At 42.9% G+C, this 15734-nt stretch overlaps 18 non-coding genes across 18 annotated transcripts; all 18 read left to right on the plus strand.

The window, feature by feature from the left end:
* The first annotated feature begins 1327 nt into the window (after nt 1-1327).
* Nucleotides 1328-1410, plus strand: TRNAL-CAG (transfer RNA leucine (anticodon CAG)). The gene has a single exon. It is a non-coding gene; the product is annotated as a tRNA-Leu (tRNA).
* Nucleotides 1411-2708: 1298 nt separating this feature from the next.
* TRNAL-UAG (transfer RNA leucine (anticodon UAG)) lies at nt 2709-2791 on the plus strand. Its single transcript has one exon. It is a non-coding gene; the product is annotated as a tRNA-Leu (tRNA).
* Nucleotides 2792-3423: 632 nt separating this feature from the next.
* On the plus strand, nt 3424-3506 carry TRNAL-CAG (transfer RNA leucine (anticodon CAG)). The gene has a single exon. It is a non-coding gene; the product is annotated as a tRNA-Leu (tRNA).
* A 190-nt stretch (nt 3507-3696) lies between these two features.
* TRNAL-AAG (transfer RNA leucine (anticodon AAG)) lies at nt 3697-3779 on the plus strand. Its single transcript has one exon. It is a non-coding gene; the product is annotated as a tRNA-Leu (tRNA).
* A 1026-nt stretch (nt 3780-4805) lies between these two features.
* Nucleotides 4806-4888, plus strand: TRNAL-UAG (transfer RNA leucine (anticodon UAG)). The gene has a single exon. It is a non-coding gene; the product is annotated as a tRNA-Leu (tRNA).
* A 632-nt stretch (nt 4889-5520) lies between these two features.
* TRNAL-CAG (transfer RNA leucine (anticodon CAG)) lies at nt 5521-5603 on the plus strand. The gene has a single exon. It is a non-coding gene; the product is annotated as a tRNA-Leu (tRNA).
* Nucleotides 5604-5792: 189 nt separating this feature from the next.
* On the plus strand, nt 5793-5875 carry TRNAL-AAG (transfer RNA leucine (anticodon AAG)). The gene has a single exon. It is a non-coding gene; the product is annotated as a tRNA-Leu (tRNA).
* A 1026-nt stretch (nt 5876-6901) lies between these two features.
* On the plus strand, nt 6902-6984 carry TRNAL-UAG (transfer RNA leucine (anticodon UAG)). The gene has a single exon. It is a non-coding gene; the product is annotated as a tRNA-Leu (tRNA).
* Nucleotides 6985-7893: 909 nt separating this feature from the next.
* Nucleotides 7894-7976, plus strand: TRNAL-AAG (transfer RNA leucine (anticodon AAG)). The gene has a single exon. It is a non-coding gene; the product is annotated as a tRNA-Leu (tRNA).
* A 1026-nt stretch (nt 7977-9002) lies between these two features.
* Nucleotides 9003-9085, plus strand: TRNAL-UAG (transfer RNA leucine (anticodon UAG)). The gene has a single exon. It is a non-coding gene; the product is annotated as a tRNA-Leu (tRNA).
* A 632-nt stretch (nt 9086-9717) lies between these two features.
* Nucleotides 9718-9800, plus strand: TRNAL-CAG (transfer RNA leucine (anticodon CAG)). The gene has a single exon. It is a non-coding gene; the product is annotated as a tRNA-Leu (tRNA).
* Nucleotides 9801-9989: 189 nt separating this feature from the next.
* TRNAL-AAG (transfer RNA leucine (anticodon AAG)) lies at nt 9990-10072 on the plus strand. Its single transcript has one exon. It is a non-coding gene; the product is annotated as a tRNA-Leu (tRNA).
* A 1741-nt stretch (nt 10073-11813) lies between these two features.
* Nucleotides 11814-11896, plus strand: TRNAL-CAG (transfer RNA leucine (anticodon CAG)). The gene has a single exon. It is a non-coding gene; the product is annotated as a tRNA-Leu (tRNA).
* Nucleotides 11897-12085: 189 nt separating this feature from the next.
* On the plus strand, nt 12086-12168 carry TRNAL-AAG (transfer RNA leucine (anticodon AAG)). Its single transcript has one exon. It is a non-coding gene; the product is annotated as a tRNA-Leu (tRNA).
* Nucleotides 12169-13193: 1025 nt separating this feature from the next.
* TRNAL-UAG (transfer RNA leucine (anticodon UAG)) lies at nt 13194-13276 on the plus strand. Its single transcript has one exon. It is a non-coding gene; the product is annotated as a tRNA-Leu (tRNA).
* A 632-nt stretch (nt 13277-13908) lies between these two features.
* On the plus strand, nt 13909-13991 carry TRNAL-CAG (transfer RNA leucine (anticodon CAG)). The gene has a single exon. It is a non-coding gene; the product is annotated as a tRNA-Leu (tRNA).
* A 189-nt stretch (nt 13992-14180) lies between these two features.
* Nucleotides 14181-14263, plus strand: TRNAL-AAG (transfer RNA leucine (anticodon AAG)). Its single transcript has one exon. It is a non-coding gene; the product is annotated as a tRNA-Leu (tRNA).
* A 1026-nt stretch (nt 14264-15289) lies between these two features.
* Nucleotides 15290-15372, plus strand: TRNAL-UAG (transfer RNA leucine (anticodon UAG)). The gene has a single exon. It is a non-coding gene; the product is annotated as a tRNA-Leu (tRNA).
* The last annotated feature ends 362 nt before the right edge of the window (nt 15373-15734 follow it).

A 15734-nucleotide genomic window follows, 5' to 3' on the forward strand; every position in this document is an offset into this window, starting at 1 on the left:
CGGCAGGTAGGCATAGAAGAGGAGACTAGAAGTGAAAGTGACTTGCTTTTCCCTGCCCTTGACCTCCCACCCATCTCAAACCAATCACAAACATACCTTCTATGCAACGTTGGTATGCAGAACTTCACTCCTCAGCCAGTGAGGGTGACTCCCAAGCCAGGGGCTAGAGAGCAAAAGAATGGATGTGCTCAGACGTTCCTTGCTAGGGACAGTTGATCTGAAACAAGGCCTGCTCTCTTGTTTCCAGCAAGGATCTAGAAATTCTGCATGAATCTGCAAGGCACATTGACAGCATAAATTTGCATAAACTGCCCCACCTTCTGCCTTCCTACTTCCTGAGCAGTAGTTGTTTGTGTATAAAGAGAGAGGTCGCAGGCAAGATAATTTTGTGAGTAGGATACAGAACCCTAAATAGCTGGTGAGAGGTATAAGTTATTCTAAAAGCATAAAAACAGTACACCTGTGAAATTAAATGCTTTCATATGTGATCTTCTGTGTTTATTGTCCTGTGCAAAAAGTTGCACCTTGTGTTTGAAGGTTGAAATTATTTCAAGCTTGCATGGACGCAGAAATTTCTGAGTGACTTTTATACATTTCTTAGGACTCTTCACTGGCAGGATGGCCGAGTGGTCTAAGGCGCTGTGTTTAGGCTGCAGTCTCCTCTGGAGACGTGGGTTCGAATCCCACTTCTGAAATGACTTTTGGAGATATAATCTTCTTCATCAGGATAACATCTGATGGAAGTTGCATCTGTTCGTCTTCACCTGGGATGTTATTCCGTCCTCGTCTAGTCAAGAGAGCTTGGGTTTCTCATATATTTCTGTTGTACAAAGTCTTGCTGATAAAGTGCAATCCTTACCAAATGAGCTTAGGACCCATGTAAGAGCTCATCTAGAAGAGTCATGCTCTTGTATTCCCTGGCCAGACAGGCCATGCAAATTTGGAAGAATGCCAAGCACCTGGTAGACAGCTGTACTCCAGCACACTTACAGCAATGTCCTCAGGGCTGTGATCAGGGGCTGCTTAGATTTGCGTATTCCACCCTATGTTGTGACATTGAGCTCCCTTGTTGAATTTGCTTTAGTCAGCCAAGATGTGGCTGTTGACGCAATTTCAAAGCAGCTTTGGGCCGTTCAAGTGGCTGGTGAATAGCACTTTCTCTTTGTACGCTTTAAAGGTCTAAAGAGTTCTTCATAGGTACTGCTCTGTATGGATTGTTCAAAGATCTGTTGGAAATGCTTATAATGGGATAAATAAATTGAGGGCATGCCTTTTCGGTACCAAACTTGCATGGCTTTCTGGCTTGTGGAAGGTGCTGCAAATGCAAGTCAGGATGGCCGAGTGGTCTAAGGTGCTGCGTTCAGGTCGCAGTCTCTTCTGGAGGCGTGGGTTCAAATCCCACTTCTGACAAACCTGTGTTTAATCTTCTTTTTTCTTGAGGGAGAAAATCAGATCATTTCCCTCACATGGGCTTATATGGTTGTCTTTTTGGAAAAGTGCAGTGAGTTTTTTTCTTGCTATAGCCACTCATGGCCTAAGATGTGTGTTTTTTTTGTTCACACTATCTTTCTCACTATGTAGATGAACAAGCATCTTGTGGTCAGGATGGCCGAGTGGTCTAAGGCACTGCATTAAGACCGCAGTCTCTCCTGGAGACGTGGGTTTGAATCCCACTTCTGACAAAACTTTAAGTCCATTTTGTCTCTGCGTTCCTTCAGAATCTCAGCTAAAAATTGGCAGTGCATATAATATCTGAATAAGTACCAAACTTCAGTTTCAACTGCAAATGAATTTGCCCAATTCTGTCTTCAAGCTCGTATAATATTCTTCTAGCACTAGTGGTGTTTTATGTGTTTTTTGGGGGGTGCCTAAAAAATCCCTTTTATTGAAGAAATGGCTTACATTCAGTCTTGTGATATTTTTGGTTTCCAATAAGTAGATTTTTAATTTTATGTAACCTCATTTTCTAATGATCCATTCAAGAGATGTTTCCACTATGAAATGAAGAGCAAGGGGAAAGAGCACAAATGATAGAGCCAGTGAGTGAGATGGGGTGTTGAGGAAGGAGAGAATGAAACAAAGACAGAGTGAGTGAACGGCAGGTAGGCATAGAAGAGGAGACTAGAAGGGAAGGTGACTTGCTTTCCCCAGCTCTTGACCTCCCACCCATCTCAAACCAATCACAAACATACCTTCTATTCAACGTTGGTATGCAGAACTTCACTCCTCAGCCAGTGAGGGTGAGTCCCAAGCCAGGGGCTAGAGAGCAAAAGAATTGATGTGCTCAGACGTTCCTTGCTAGGGACAGTTGATCTGAAACAAGGCCTGCTCTCTTGTTTCCAGCAAGGAACTAGAAATTCTGCATGAATCTGCAAGGCACATTGACAGCATAAATTTGCATAAACTGCCCCACCTTCTGCCTTCCTACTTCCTGAGCAGTAGTTGTTTGTGTATAAAGAGAGAGGTCGCAGGCAAGGTAATTTTGTGAGTAGGATACAGAACCCTAAATAGCTGGTGAGAGGTATAAGTTATTCTAAAAGCATAAAAACAGTACACCTGTGAAATGAAATGCTTTCATATGTGATCTTCTGTGTTTATTGTCCTGTGCAAAAAGTTGCACCTTGTGTTTGAAGGTTGAAATTATTTCAAGCTTGCATGGACGCAGAAATTTCTGAGTGACTTTTATACATTTGTTAGGACTCTCCACTGTCAGGATGGCCGAGTGGTCTAAGGCGCTGTGTTTAGTCTGCAGTCTGCTCTGGAGGCGTGGGTTCGAATCCCACTTCTGACATGACTTTTGGAGATATAATCTTCTTCATCAGGATAACATCTGATGGAAATTGCATCTGTTCGTCTTCACCTGGGACGTTATTCCGTCCTCGTCTAGTCAACAGAGCTTGGGTTTCTCATATATTTCTGTTGTACAAAGTCTTGCTGATAAAGTGCAATCCTTACCAAATGAGCTTAGGACCCATGTAAGAGCTCATCTAGAAGAGTCATGCTCTTGTATTCCCTGGCCAGACAGGCCATGCAAATTTGGAAGAATGCCAAGCACCTGGTAGACAGCTGTACTCCAGCACACTTACAGCAATGTCCTCAGGGCTGTGATCAGGGGCTGCTTAGATTTGCGTATTCCACCCTATGTTGTGACATTGAGCTCCCTTGTTGAATTTGCTTTAGTCAGCCAAGATGTGGCTGTTGACTCAATTTCAAAGCAGCTTTGGGCCGTTCAAAAGGCTGGTGAATAGCACTTTCTCTTTGTACGCTTTAAAGGTCTAAAGAGTTCTTCATAGGTACTGCTCTGTATGGATTGTTCAAAGATCTGTTGGAAATGCTTATAATGGGATAAATAAATTGAGGGCATGCCTTTTCGGTACCAAACTTGCATGGCTGTCTGGCTTGTGGAAGCTGCTGCAAATGCAAGTCAGGATGGCCGAGTGGTCTAAGGCGCTGCGTTCAGGTTGCAGTCTCTTCTGGAGGCGTGGGTTCAAATCCCACTTCTGACAAACCAGTGTTTAATCTTCTTTTTTCTTGAGGGAGAAAATCAGATCATTTCCCTCACATGGGCTTATATGGTTGTCTTTTTGGAAAAGTGCAGTGAGTTTTTTTCTTGCTATAGCCACTTATGGCCTAAGATGTGTGTTTTTTTTTGTTCACACTATCTTTCTCACTATGTAGATGGACAAGCAACATGTGGTCAGGATGGCCGAGTGGTCTAAGGCGCTGCGTTAAGGTCGCAGTCTCTCCTGGAGGCGTGGGTTCAAATCCCACTTCTGACAAAACTTTAAGTCCATTTTGTCACTGCGTTCCTTCAGAATCTCAGCTAAAAATTGGCAGTGCATATAATATCTGAATAAGTACCAAACTTCAGTTTCAACTGCAAATGAATTTGCCCAATTCTGACTTCAAGCTCGTATAATATTCTTCTAGCACTAGTGGTGTTTTATGTGTTTTTTGGGGGGTGCCTAAAAAATCCCTTTTATTGAAGAAATGGCTTACATTCAGTCTTGTGATATTTTTGGTTTCCAATAAGTAGATTTTTAATTTTATGTAACCTCATTTTCTAATGATCCATTCAAGAGATGTTTCCACTATGAAATGAAGAGCAAGGGGAAAGAGCACAAATGATAGAGCGAGTGAGTGAGATGGGGTGTTGAGGAAGGAAAGAATGAAACAAAGACAGAGTGAGTGAACGGCAGGTAGGCATAGAAGAGGAGACTAGAAGTGAAAGTGACTTGCTTTTCCCTGCCCTTGACCTCCCACCCATCTCAAACCAATCACAAACATACCTTCTATGCAACGTTGGTATGCAGAACTTCACTCCTCAGCCAGTGAGGGTGAGTCCCAAGCCAGGGGCTAGAGAGCAAAAGAATGGATGTGCTCAGACGTTCCTTGCTAGGGACAGTTGATCTGAAACAAGGCCTGCTCTCTTGTTTCCAGCAAGGATCTAGAAATTCTGCATGAATCTGCAAGGCACATTGACAGCATAAATTTGCATAAACTGCCCCACCTTCTGCCTTCCTACTTCCTGAGCAGTAGTTGTTTGTGTATAAAGAGAGAGGTCGCAGGCAAGATAATTTTGTGAGTAGGATACAGAACCCTAAATAGCTGGTGAGAGGTATAAGTTATTCTAAAAGCATAAAAACAGTACACCTGTGAAATGAAATGCTTTCATATGTGATCTTCTGTGTTTATTGTCCTGTGCAAAAAGTTGCACCTTGTGTTTGAAGGTTGAAATTATTTCAAGCTTGCATGGACGCAGAAATTTCTGAGTGACTTTTATACATTTCTTAGGACTCTTCACTGGCAGGATGGCCGAGTGGTCTAAGGCGCTGTGTTTAGGCTGCAGTCTCCTCTGGAGACGTGGGTTCGAATCCCACTTCTGACATGACTTTTGGAGATATAATCTTCTTCATCAGGATAACATCTGATGGAAGTTGCATCTGTTCATCTTCACCTGGGACGTTATTCCGTCCTCGTCTAGTCAAGAGAGCTTGGGTTTCTCATATATTTCTGTTGTACAAAGTCTTGCTGATAAAGTGCAATCCTTACCAAATGAGCTTAGGACCCATGTAAGAGCTCATCTAGAAGAGTCATGCTCTTGTATTCCCTGGCCAGACAGGCCATGCAAATTTGGAAGAATGCCAAGCACCTGGTAGACAGCTGTACTCCAGCACACTTACAGCAATGTCCTCAGGGCTGTGATCAGGGGCTGCTTAGATTTGCGTATTCCACCCTATGTTGTGACATTGAGCTCCCTTGTTGAATTTGCTTTAGTCAGCCAAGATGTGGCTGTTGACGCAATTTCAAAGCAGCTTTGGGCCGTTCAAGTGGCTGGTGAATAGCACTTTCTCTTTGTACGCTTTAAAGGTCTAAAGAGTTCTTCATAGGTACTGCTCTGTATGGATTGTTCAAAGATCTGTTGGAAATGCTTATAATGGGATAAATAAATTGAGGGCATGCCTTTTCGGTACCAAACTTGCATGGCTTTCTGGCTTGTGGAAGGTGCTGCAAATGCAAGTCAGGATGGCCGAGTGGTCTAAGGCGCTGCGTTCAGGTCGCAGTCTCTTCTGGAGGCGTGGGTTCAAATCCCACTTCTGACAAACCTGTGTTTAATCTTCTTTTTTTTTGAGGGAGAAAATCAGATCATTTTCCTCACATGGGCTTATTTGGTTGTCTTTTTGGAAAAGTGCAGTGAGTTTCTTTCTTGCTATAGCCACTTATGGCCTAAGATGTGTGTTTTTTTTGTTCACACTATCTTTCTCACTATGTAGATGGACAAGCAACATGTGGTCAGGATGGCCGAGTGGTCTAAGGCGCTGCGTTAAGGCCGCAGTCTCTCCTGGAGGCGTGGGTTCGAATCCCACTTCTGACAAAACTTTAAGTCCATTTTGTCACTGCGTTCCTTCAGAATCTCAGCTAAAAATTGGCAGTGCATATAATATCTGAATAAGTACCAAACTTCAGTTTCAACTGCAAATGAATTTGCCCAATTCTGTCTTCAAGCTCGTATAATATTCTTCTAGCACTAGTGGTGTTTTATGTGTTTTTTGGGGGGTGCCTAAAAAATCCCTTTTATTGAAGAAATGGCTTACATTCAGTCTTGTGATATTTTTGGTTTCCAATAAGTAGATTTTTAATTTTATGTAACCTCATTTTCTAATGATCCATTCAAGAGATGTTTCCACTATGAAATGAAGAGCAATGGGAAAGATCACAAATGATAGAGCCAGTGAGTGAGATGGGGTGTTGAGGAAGGAGAGAATGAAACAAAGACAGAGTGAGTGAACGGCAGGTAGGCATAGAAGAGGAGACTAGAAGGGAAGGTGACTTGCTTTTCCCTGCTCTTGACCTCCCACCCATCTCAAACCAATCACAAACATACCTTCTATTCAACGTTGGTATGCAGAACTTCACTCCTCAGCCAGTGAGGGTGAGTCCCAAGCCAGGGGCTAGAGAGCAAAAGAATGGATGTGCTCAGACGTTCCTTGCTAGGGACAGTTGATCTGAAACAAGGCCTGCTCTCTTGTTTCCAGCAAGGAACTAGAAATTCTGCATGAATCTGCAAGGCACATTGACAGCATAAATTTGCATAAACTGCCCCACCTTCTGCCTTCCTACTTCCTGAGCAGTAGTTGTTTGTGTATAAAGAGAGAGGTCGCAGGCAAGGTAATTTTGTGAGTAGGATACAGAACCCTAAATAGCTGGTGAGAGGTATAAGTTATTCTAAAAGCATAAAAACAGTACACCTGTGAAATGAAATGCTTTCATATGTGATCTTCTGTGTTTATTGTCCTGTGCAAAAAGTTGCACCTTGTGTTTGAAGGTTGAAATTATTTCAAGCTTGCATGGACGCAGAAATTTCTGAGTGACTTTTATACATTTCTTAGGACTCTCCACTGTCAGGATGGCCGAGTGGTCTAAGGCGCTGTGTTTAGTCCGCAGTCTCCTCTGGAGGCGTGGGTTCGAATCCCACTTCTGACATGACTTTTGGAGATATAATCTTCTTCATCAGGATAACATCTGATGGAAGTTGCATCTCTTCGTCTTCACCTGGGACGTTATTCCGTCCTCGTCTAGTCAAGAGAGCTTGGGTTTCTCATATATTTCTGTTGTACAAAGTCTTGCTGATGAAGTGCAATCCTTACCAAATGAGCTTAGGACCCATGTAAGAGCTCATCTAGAAGAGTCATGCTCTTGTATTCCCTGGCCAGACAGGCCATGCAAATTTGGAAGAATGCCAAGCACCTGGTAGACAGCTGTACTCCAGCACACTTACAGCAATGTCCTCAGGGCTGTGATCAGGGGCTGCTTAGATTTGCGTATTCCACCCTATGTTGTGACATTGAGCTCCCTTGTTGAATTTGCTTTAGTCAGCCAAGATGTGGCTGTTGACTCCATTTCAAAGCAGCTTTGGGCCGTTCAAGTGGCTGGTGAATAGCACTTTCTCTTTGTACGCTTTAAAGGTCTAAAGAGTTCTTCATAGGTACTGCTCTGTATGGATTGTTCAAAGATCTGTTGGAAATGCTTATAATGGGATAAATAAATTGAGGGCATGCCTTTTCGGTACCAAACTTGCATGGCTGTCTGGCTTGTGGAAGCTGCTGCAAATGCAAGTCAGCATGGCCGAGTGGTCTAAGGCGCTGCGTTCAGGTTGCAGTCTCTTCTGGAGGCGTGGGTTCAAATCCCACTTCTGACAAACCTGTGTTTAATCTTCTTTTTTCTTGAGGGAGAAAATCAGATCATTTCCCTCACATGGGCTTATATGGTTGTATTTTTGGAAAAAAAAGTGCAGTGAGTTTTTTTCTTGCTATAGCCACTTATGGCCTAAGATGTGTGTTTTTTTTTGTTCACACTATCTTTCTCACTATGTAGATGGACAAGCAACATGTGGTCAGGATGGCCGAGTGGTCTAAGGCGCTGTGTTAAGGCCGCAGTCTCTCCTGGAGGCGTGGGTTCGAATCCCACTTCTGACAAAACTTTAAGTCCATTTTGTCACTGCGTTCCTTCAGAATCTCAGCTAAAAATTGGCAGTGCATATAATATCTGAATAAGTACCAAACTTCAGTTTCAACTGCAAATGAATTTGCCCAATTCTGTCTTCAAGCTCGTATAATATTCTTCTAGCACTAGTGGTGTTTTATGTGTTTTTTGGGGGGTGCCTAAAAAATCCCTTTTATTGAAGAAATGGCTTACATTCAGTCTTGTGATATTTTTGGTTTCCAATAAGTAGATTTTTAATTTTATGTAACCTCATTTTCTAATGATCCATTCAAGAGATGTTTCCACTATGAAATGAAGAGCAAGGGGAAAGAGCACAAATGATAGAGCCAGTGAGTGAGATGGGGTGTTGAGGAAGGAGAGAATGAAACAAAGACAGAGTGAGTGAACGGCAGGTAGGCATAGAAGAGGAGACTAGAAGTGAAGGTGACTTGCTTTTCCCTGCTCTTGACCTCCCACCCATCTCAAACCAATCACAAACATACCTTCTATGCAACGTTGGTATGCAGAACTTCACTCCTCAGCCAGTGAGGGTGAGTCCCAAGCCAGGGGCTAGAGAGCAAAAGAATGGATGTGCTCAGACGTTCCTTGCTAGGGACAGTTGATCTGAAACAAGGCCTGCTCTCTTGTTTCCAGCAAGGATCTAGAAATTCTGCATGAATCTGCAAGGCACATTGACAGCATAAATTTCCATAAACTGCCCCACCTTCTGCCTTCCTACTTCCTGAGCAATAGTTGTTTGTGTATAAAGAGAGAGGTCGCAGGCAAGATAATTTTGTGAGTAGGATACAGAACCCTAAATAGCTGGTGAGAGGTATAAGTTATTCTAAAAGCATAAAAACAGTACACCTGTGAAATGAAATGCTTTCATATGTGATCTTCTGTGTTTATTGTCCTGTGCAAAAAGTTGCACCTTGTGTTTGAAGGTTGAAATTATTTCAAGCTTGCATGGACGCAGAAATTTCTAAGTGACTTTTATACATTTCTTAGGACTCTTCACTGTCAGGATGGCCGAGTGGTCTAAGGCGCTGTGTTTAGGCTGCAGTCTCCTCTGGAGGCGTGGGTTCGAATCCCACTTCTGAAATGACTTTTGGAGATATAATCTTCTTCATCAGGATAACATCTGATGGAAGTTGCATCTCTTCGTCTTCACCTGGGACGTTATTCCGTCCTCGTCTAGTCAAGAGAGCTTGGGTTTCTCATATATTTCTGTTGTACAAAGTCTTGCTGATAAAGTGCAATCCTTACCAAATGAGCTTAGGACCCATGTAAGAGCTCATCTAGAAGAGTCATGCTCTTGTATTACCTGGCCAGACAGGCCATGCAAATTTGGAAGAATGCCAAGCACCTGGTAGACAGCTGTACTCCAGCACACTTACAGCAATGTCCTCAGGGCTGTGATCAGGGGCTGCTTAGATTTGTGTATTCCACCCTATGTTGTGACATTGAGCTCCCTTGTTGAATTTGCTTTAGTCAGCCAAGATGTGGCTGTTGACTCAATTTCAAAGCAGCTTTGGGCCGTTCAAGTGGCTGGTGAATAGCACTTTCTCTTTGTACTCATTAAAGGTCTAAAGAGTTCTTCATAGGTACTGCTCTGTATGGATTGTTCAAAGATCTGTTGGAAATGCTTATAATGGGATAAATAAATTGAGGGCATGCCTTTTCGGTACCAAACTTGCATGGAGGTCTGGCTTCTGGAAGGTACTGAAAATGCAAGTCAGGATGGCCGAGTGGTCTAAGGCGCTGCGTTCAGGTCGCAGTCTCTTCTGGAGGCGTGGGTTCAAATACCACTTCTGACAAACCTGTGTTTAATCTTCTTTTTTCTTGAGGGAGAAAAACAGATCATTTTCCTCACATGGGCTTATATGGTTGTCTTTTTGGAAAAGTGCAGTGAGTTTTTTTCTTGCTATAGCCACTTATGGCCTAAGATGTGTGTTTTTTTTGTTCACACTATCTTTCTCACTATGTAGATGGACAAGCAACATGTGGTCAGGATGGCCGAGTGGTCTAAGGCGCTGCGTTAAGGCCGCAGCCTCTCCTGGAGGCGTGGGTTCGAATCCCACTTCTGACAAAACTTTAAGTCCATTTTGTCTCTGCGTTCCTTCAGAATCTCAGCTAAAAATTGACAGTGCATATAATATCTGAATAAGTACCAAACTTCAGTTTCAACTGCAAATGAATTTGCCCAATTCTGTCTTCAAGCTCGTATAATATTCTTCTAGCACTAGTGGTGTTTTATGTGTTTTTTGGGGGGTGCCTAAAAAATCCCTTTTATTGAAGAAATGGCTTACATTCAGTCTTGTGATATTTTTGGTTTTCAATAAGTAGATTTTTAATTTTATGTAACCTCATTTTCTAATGATCCATTCAAGAGATGTTTCCACTATGAAATGAAGAGCAAGGGGAAAGAGCACAAATGATAGAGCCAGTGAGTGAGATGGGGTGTTGAGGAAGGAGAGAATGAAACAAAGACAGAGTGAGTGAACGGCAGGTAGGCATAGAAGAGGAGACTAGAAGTGAAGGTGACTTGCTTTTCCCTGCTCTTGACCTCCCACCCATCTCAAACCAATCACAAACATACCTTCTATGCAACGTTGGTATGCAGAACTTCACTCCTCAGACAGTGAGGGTGAGTCCCAAGCCAGGGGCTAGAGAGCAAAAGAATGGATGTGCTCAGACGTTCCTTGCTAGGGACAGTTGATCTGAAACAAGGCCTGCTCTCTTGTTTCCAGCAAGGAACTAGAAATTCTGCATGAATCTGCAAGGCACATTGACAGCATAAATTTGCATAAACTGCCCCACCTTCTGCCTTCCTACTTCCTGAGCAGTAGTTGTTTGTGTATAAAGAGAGAGGTCGCAGGCAAGGTAATTTTGTGAGTAGGATACAGAACCCTAAATAGCTGGTGAGAGGTATAAGTTATTCTAAAAGCATAAAAACAGTACACCTGTGAAATGAAATGCTTTCATATGTGATCTTCTGTGTTTATTGTCCTGTGCAAAAAGTTGCACCTTGTGTTTGAAGGTTGAAATTATTTCAAGCTTGCATGGACGCAGAAATTTCTGAGTGACTTTTATACATTTCTTAGGACTGTCCACTGTCAGGATGGCCGAGTGGTCTAAGGCGCTGTGTATAGGCCGCAGTCTCCTCTGGAGGCGTGTTTTCAAATCCCACTTCTGACATGACTTTTGGAGATATAATCTTCTTCATCAGGATAACATCTGATGGAAGTTGCATCTCTTCGTCTTCACCTGGGACGTTATTCCGTCCTCGTCTAGTCAAGAGAGCTTGGGTTTCTCATATATTTCTGTTGTACAAAGTCTTGCTGATAAAGTGCAATCCTTACCAAATGAGCTTAGGACCCATGTAAGAGCTCATCTAGAAGAGTCATGCTCTTGTATTCCCTGGCCAGACAGGCCATGCAAATTTGGAAGAATGCCAAGCACCTGGTAGACAGCTGTACTCCAGCACACTTACAGCAATGTCCTCAGGGCTGTGATCAGGGGCTGCTTAGATTTGCGTATTCCACCCTATGTTGTGACATTGAGCTCCCTTGTTGAATTTGCTTTAGTCAGCCAAGATGTGGCTGTTGACGCAATTTCAAAGCAGCTTTGGGCCGTTCAAGTGGCTGGTGAATAGCACTTTCTCTTTGTACGCTTTAAAGGTCTAAAGAGTTCTTCATAGGTACTGCTCTGTATGGATTGTTCAAAGATCTGTTGGAAATGCTTATAATGGGATAAATAAATTGAGGGCATGCCTTTTCGGTACCAAACTTGCATGGCTTTCTGGCTTGTGGAAGGTGCTGCAAATGCAAGTCAGGATGGCCGAGTGGTCTAAGGCGCTGCGTTCAGGTCGCAGTCTCTTCTGGAGGCGTGGGTTCAAATCCCACTTCTGACAACCCTGTGTTTAATCTTCTTTTTTCTTGAGGGAGAAAATCAGATCATTTTCCTCACATGGGCTTATTTGGTTGTCTTTTTGGAAAAGTGCAGTGAGTTTCTTTCTTGCTATAGCCACTTATGGCCTAAGATGTGTGTTTTTTTTGTTCACACTATCTTTCTCACTATGTAGATGGACAAGCAACATGTGGTCAGGATGGCCGAGTGGTCTAAGGCGCTGCGTTAAGGCCACAGTCTCTCCTGGAGGCGTGGGTTCGAATCCCACTTCTGACAAAACTTTAAGTCCATTTTGTCACTGCGTTCCTTCAGAATCTCAGCTAAAAATTGGCAGTGCATATAATATCTGAATAAGTACCAAACTTCAGTTTCAACTGCAAATGAATTTGCCCAATTCTGTCTTCAAGCTCGTATAATATTCTTCTAGCACTAGTGGTGTTTTATGTGTTTTTTGGGGGGTGCCTAAAAAATCCCTTTTATTGAAGAAATGGCTTACATTCAGTCTTGTGATATTTTTGGTTTCCAATAAGTAGATTTTTAATTTTATGTAACCTCATTTTCTAATGATCCATTCAAGAGATGTTTCCACTATGAAATGAAGAGCAAGGGGAAAGAGCACAAATGATAGAGCCAGTGAGTGAGATGGGGTGTTGAGGAAGGAGAGAATGAAACGAAGACAGAGTGAGTGAACGGCAGGTAGGCATAGAAGAGGAGACTAGAAGTGAAGGTGACTTGCTTTTCCCTGCTCTTGACCTCCCACCCATCTCAAACCAATCACAAACATACCTTCTATGCAACGTTGGTATGCAGAACTTCACTCCTCAGCCAGTGAGGGTGAGTCCCAAGCCAGGGGCTAGAGAGCAAAAGAATGGATGTGCTCAGACGTTCCTTGCTAGGGACAGTTGATCTGAAACAAGGCCTGCTCTCTTGTTTCCAGCAAGGATCTAGAAATTCTGCATGAATCTGCAAGGCACATTGACAGCATAAATTTCCATAAACTGCCCCACCTTCTGCCTTCCTACTTCCTGAGCAATAGTTGTTTGTGTATAAAGAGAGAGGTCGCAGGCAAGATAATTTTGTGAGTAGGATACAGAACCCTAAATAGCTGGTGAGAGGTATAAGTTATTCTAAAAGCATAAAAACAGTACACCTGTGAAATGAAATGCTTTCATATGTGATCTTCTGTGTTTATTGTCCTGTGCAAAAAGTTGCACCTTGTGTTTGAAGGTTGAAATTATTTCAAGCTTGCATGGACGCAGAAATTTCTAAGTGATTTTATACATTTCTTAGGACTCTTCACTGTCAGGATGGCCGAGTGGTCTAAGGCGCTGTGTTTAGGCTGCAGTCTCCTCTGGAGGTGTGGGTTCGAATCCCACTTCTGAAATGACTTTTGGAGATATAATCTTCTTCATCAGGATAACATCTGATGGAAGTTGCATCTCTTCGTCTTCACCTGGGACGTTATTCCGTCCTCGTCTAGTCAAGAGAGCTTGGGTTTCTCATATATTTCTGTTTTACAAAGTCTTGCTGATAAAGTGCAATCCTTACCAAATGAGCTTAGGACCCATGTAAGAGCTCATCTAGAAGAGTCATGCTCTTGTATTCCCTGGCCAGACAGGCCATGCAAATTTGGAAGAATGCCAAGCACCTGGTAGACAGCTGTACTCCAGCACACTTACAGCAATGTCCTCAGGGCTGTGATCAGGGGCTGCTTAGATTTGCGTATTCCACCCTATGTTGTGACATTGAGCTCCCTTGTTGAATTTGCTTTAGTCAGCCAAGATGTGGCTGTTGACTCAATTTCAAAGCAGCTTTGGGCCGTTCAAGTGGCTGGTGAATAGCACTTTCTCTTTGTACTCATTAAAGGTCTAAAGAGTTCTTCATAGGTACTGCTCTGTATGGATTGTTCAAAGATCTGTTGGAAATGCTTATAATGGGATAAATAAATTGAGGGCATGCCTTTTCGGTACCAAACTTGCATGGCGGTCTGGCTTGTGGAAGGTACTGAAAATGCAAGTCAGGATGGCCGAGTGGTCTAAGGCGCTGCGTTCAGGTCGCAGTCTCTTCTGGAGGCGTGGGTTCAAATCCCACTTCTGACAAACCTGTGTTTAATCTTCTTTTTTCTTGAGGGAGAAAATCAGATCATTTTCCTCACATGGGCTTATATGGTTGTCTTTTTGGAAAAGTGCAGTGAGTTTTTTTCTTGCTATAGCCACTTATGGCCTAAGATGTGTGTTTTTTTTGTTCACACTATCTTTCTCACTATGTAGATGGACAAGAAACATGTGGTCAGGATGGCCGAGTGGTCTAAGGCGCTGCGTTAAGGCCGCAGTCTCTCCTGGAGGCATGGGTTCGAATCCCACTTTTGACAAAACTTTAAGTCCATTTTGTCTCTGCGTTCCTTCAGAATCTCAGCTAAAAATTGACAGTGCATATAATATCTGAATAAGTACCAAACTTCAGTTTCAACTGCAAATGAATTTGCCCAATTCTGTCTTCAAGCTCGTATAATATTCTTCTAGCACTAGTGGTGTTTTATGTGTTTTTTGGGGGGTGCCTAAAAAATCCCTTTTATTGAAGAAATGGCTTACATTCAGTCTTGTGATATTTTTGGTTTCCAAAAAGTAGATTTTTAATTTTATGTAACCTCATTTTCTAATGATCCATTCAAGAGATGTTTCCACTATGAAATGAAGAGCAAGGGGAAAGAGCACAAATGATAGAGCCAGTGAGGGAGATGGGGTGTTGAGGAAGGAGAGAATGAAACAAAGACAGAGTGAGTGAACGGCAGGTAGGCATAGAAGAGGAGACTAGAAGTGAAGGTGACTTGCTTTTCCCTGCTCTTGACCTCCCACCCATCTCAAACCAATCACAAACATACCTTCTATGCAACGTTGGTGTGCAGAACTTCACTCCTCAGCCAGTGAGGGTGAGTCCCAAGCCAGGGGCTAGAGAGCAAAAGAATGGATGTGCTCAGACGTTCCTTGCTAGGGACAGTTGATCTGAAACAAGGCCTGCTCTCTTGTTTCCAGCAAGGAACTAGAAATTCTGCATGAATCTGCAAGGCACATTGACAGCATAAATTTGCATAAACTGCCCCACCTTCTGCCTTCCTACTTCCTGAGCAGTAGTTGTTTGTGTATAAAGAGAGAGGTCGCAGGCAAGGTAATTTTGTGAGTAGGATACAGAACCCTAAATAGCTGGTGAGAGGTATAAGTTATTCTAAAAGCATAAAAACAGTACACCTGTGAAATGAAATGCTTTCATATGTGATCTTCTGTGTTTATTGTCCTGTGCAAAAAGTTGCACCTTGTGTTTGAAGGTTGAAATTATTTCAAGCTTGCATGGACGCAGAAATTTCTAAGTGACTTTTATACATTTCTTAGGACTCTTCACTGTCAGGATGGCCGAGTGGTCTAAGGCGCTGTGTTTAGGCTGCAGTCTCCTCTGGAGGCGTGGGTTCGAATCCCACTTCTGAAATGACTTTTGGAGATATAATCTTCTTCATCAGGATAACATCTGATGGAAGTTGCATCTGTTCGTCTTCACCTGGGACGTTATTCCGTCCTCGTCTAGTCAAGAGAGCTTGGGTTTCTCATATATTTCTGTTTTACAAAGTCTTGCTGATAAAGTGCAATCCTTACCAAATGAGCTTAGGACCCATGTAAGAGCTCATCTAGAAAAGTCATGCTCTTGTATTCCCTGGCCAGACAGGCCATGCAAATTTGGAAGAATACCAAGCACCTGGTAGACAGCTGTACTCCAGCACACTTACAGCAATGTCCTCAGGGCTGTGATCAGGGGCTGCTTAGATTTGTGTATTCCACCCTATGTTGTGACAT

This window comes from Lissotriton helveticus, chromosome 8 (assembly GCF_964261635.1).
Source record: "Lissotriton helveticus chromosome 8, aLisHel1.1, whole genome shotgun sequence".
NCBI lineage: Eukaryota > Metazoa > Chordata > Amphibia > Caudata > Salamandridae > Lissotriton > Lissotriton helveticus.